This window comes from Chiloscyllium plagiosum, chromosome 27, assembly GCF_004010195.1.
Source record: "Chiloscyllium plagiosum isolate BGI_BamShark_2017 chromosome 27, ASM401019v2, whole genome shotgun sequence".
NCBI lineage: Eukaryota > Metazoa > Chordata > Chondrichthyes > Orectolobiformes > Hemiscylliidae > Chiloscyllium > Chiloscyllium plagiosum.
In genome coordinates, this window is record NC_057736.1 from 28,048,231 (window position 1) to 28,052,103 (window position 3,873).

Genomic DNA, 3,873 nt, shown 5'->3' on the forward strand with positions numbered 1-3,873 from the left:
GCAGTAGGGTTAAAATCAACTAGGTAAAAACAAGGACTTCCTTGCAAGAGAATTCGCTACTTTATTCCCAACCCCACCCTTCTCTCATTTATCTCTCCACCCTGCAGGCACCCTGCCTCTATTCCTGATGAAGGACTTTTGCCTGAAACATCGATTTTCCAGCTCCTCGGATGCTGCCTGAACTGCTATGCTTTTCCAGCACCACTCTAATATAGAATCTACTCTTAACTCCCCATTCTCACATTACAATGGGCCAGCTTTCCTTACTCTATCCATTTTTAATCCTGGAAGTAGGACCATTGGAGGCAGGTTGAGGATATGCTTGGGATTTTAAAATTTTTACATCCCAGCTGATCATGATCACCATTTTTGTAGTTTAAGTTCACCCCAGATAAATTTTCTCTAGAAGGAATGAGAGCAGGAAAGGCAAAAACGTAAAATTAGAGCCCAGTTAATTTGGAATGAAATCAGGGAACCTTTTTTTTTCAGACAATAGTTCTGGGAAATCCCTCAAATGTGGATCCTGCTTCAACTGATATTTCCACAACTGTGATCAATAGATTTTTGTCAGGCAGGATATCAAATAATATGGATCAAAGATAAATGAATAAAGATGAGGTACAGATCAGCTATGATCTAGCTAAATTGTGGAATAAGTTCGAGGGGCTAAATGACCCACTCTTATTTGCTTTGTTCCTGCCATGATCCTACCAATAACAGTGGGCCTGTGCAAAAGATAAAAGAATGTACAATGGCCTATTGAGGCTTGAACTATTGAATGCAACAGGAGACGATTACTCACTTTATTGCTAAACCGTATGTGCTATGTTGCATTATGGAAAACTAATCATCAGTCAGGGGGATAATTCACATTCAAACATAACAATCACTTTTTAAAAAATCCAAAGTAGTTACTTCTATTAATCTAAACATAGATCTTACAGAATTGCTTTTATGTTAGGGAGTAGTTATAACACTTATAAAAGTTTTATATGATACTGATCTATCTAAATCTATAGATAACATTACAAACTACTGGGGCAAAGATCAAGTTGTTCGTGCCATTATTGGAATCATGAAATTAAATTAATTTCAGTTATTTCCTATCTTACTTATATTTGATCCTATTCTTTGTTCCTCCTCTTATTTTTGAATAAATTACAGTTACAAAGCAAATATCAACAACCAAATCATTTGATGTTCTTGTGGGATATTGAATGATTAAATGCCAGTCTTCTGTTTAACAGGACATTACAGTCACAAATTTCTGTACCATGTAAAAGGAGCAGAATGTTTTGAAGATGGAATATGTGGTAAAAGTTGCGACGATTGACTGCAGGAATGTGCTAGTAATCCAGTCTCACCCTCCATGAGTTGCAACATAAGCATAAAAGTTTTGATTCAGTCATAAAAATGGCCAGCCGTTCCCTTTTGTATAGCTATCCAGAACAAAATAGACTTTCACTAGATTTCTGGAATGAATACAAAGATAATTCATTTATTACAAAGCAAACCAAGTTCTAGAAACAAGTTGTTAACTTTAAATTATAATTAAAAATTAAAACAATATCATTTTTTATTTCCAACTCAAACATACTGACAATACAAACAAAGAAGACAATGATTCTGCAGAGATGATCTTCTGAAAAGAGTAAAAGAAAACAGCCATTTTGGCCAAAGTCTGAGAAACAAAATATGGAATTTTATGACTTGCCCCAGTTCACTGGGTTTCTGGTTGATAAAATCAAATTGCTGAAGCTGTAGACTAAAGGAAGGCTTTCCAATTAAGGTTTGGATTTGTTTGGTCCAATTGTTTGGGAAGTCAGAGGTTGGCTTCTTAAGGTTAACACCTGATGAAGGAGCGGCATTCCTAAAGCTAGTGCTTCCAATTAAACCTGTTGGACTATAACCTGGTGTTGAGTGATTTTTAACTAAGGTTAACAAGTAGCTAAAATACCATGATGTGGAAATTTATCACCGATTTCAACCAAGAGAGAGAGGGCTTTGCAACTTTATTGCAGGCTTTTGAGGCCTTCTTCTTTTGGATTCCCTAGGTTTTTGAAAATCAAGGCCAAGACCATAAAAGGTTGCTCAGCAACCATGAATGGAGGGTCCCATTGTCCCTATGAAAGCTAGTTTTTCTAGAATTTTTTAGGGCAATAAATCTTCCCTCTAAACATTTGTTTGGCTGTTTTTCCAAAGTCCTAACAAAATGCAAAGGAAAGGAACCAGCGAAAAGGCAGTTATGTATTAACAGATCATCATGATATGGATGAGACAAGTGACAGATAAAAATAATCATAAGGGACGGAGAGCATGCATATAAAACAGGGGTAGTTAGTCACAGTAAATAAGAAGAGACTTTGTTTTTAGGATTTTAGGAGATCTGGAAGTGAGGGGATGGTGTGTTGGTGGGGAATGAAAAGATAAAATGATTGAAAGTAGAAACCAAGCCTGAGAAGAAAAGCACTGATTAACTTATTTTTCATTTAAATAATGGTAAACCTTCTGTATTGTCAGTCTTCAAATTCTGCAAATTGAGTAAGTGAGTGTTTCCAGTGGTCATGGATCTGTGTTTATGTTTGCTATGGGTGGATGAATTCCAATTGAATTACACCAAAGTTTTTCTGTTCATTCATTGCTATATTAACTATATAACTATCTGTGAACACGTTTAAGACAACCATAGAATCACATAATGATACAGTAAAGCATTTTGTGCCTGTTTCAACCCATTACAGAGCTATCCAATTAGTGCCAACCCCTGTCCCTTTCCTCATAGCTCCACATAATTCTTCTTGAAGTATTTATCCCATTCTCTTTTGAATATTACTATTGAAGTTTCTCCACTACCTTTTCTGGCCATGCATTTTTGATTACAACAAAAACAACAATTTATATTTATAGGTGATTCAATGCTGTAAAATGTTCCAAGAAAAATCACTGAAACAGTATTAGACAAAATTTGACATGCCACAAAGCCACTTATGGAGATGTGAGAAGGGAGAACTGCTTGTCCAAAGACGAAGGTTGTAAGAAGATTCTCAAATGATTTGAGAGGGAGAAGCAGAGAGGTTTCGTGAGTGAATTCTAAGACTTAGAGTCTTGGCAGTTGAAAGCAAGAAGACTAATGTTGAAACAATGAGACATTTGATGAGGAAGGGGCAAGAATTGGATTGCAGATATTTTAAAGGATTGTAAAACTGAAGGGATTACAGAGATAGGAAGGTGTGAGGCAATGGATAGATTTGAAAATAAAGAACATTTTTAAAACCACTATATCAAAAATATTTTCTCACATCTGCTCAGTTTTTTGGTTAAAATCACCATAAGTTTGTGGCTTGTAATTTACGAACAGGAGTCAAAATAATTCTTTAGATCATCTCAGGATTATTAATATGAGGGTTACTGTTTGATTTTTGAGGGCTCTTTTACCGGTCTTACTAACTCGTGTATTAGGTGATACGGTCATGAGGTCACAAAACCTTATGTATTTCTGTTGACATATGTGCAGCAAGGCAAACACAGAAGAATTGAAGGTTGATAAGTCTCCGGGGCCTGATGGTCTACATCCCAAGGTACTGAAGGAGGTGGCTCGGGAAATCGTGGATGCGTTGGTGATTATTTTCCAGAGTTCGATAGATTTGGGGTCAGTTCCTGAGGATTGGAGGGTGGCTAATGTTATACCACTTTTTAAGAAAGGTGGGAGAGAGAAAGCAGGAAATTATAGACAGTTAGTCTGACCTCAGTGGTGGGAAAGATGCTGGAGTCAATTATAAAGGATGAAATTACGACACATCTGGATAGTAGCAGCAGGATAGGCCAGAGACAGCATGGATTTATGAAGGGGAAATCATGCTTGACTAATCCTCT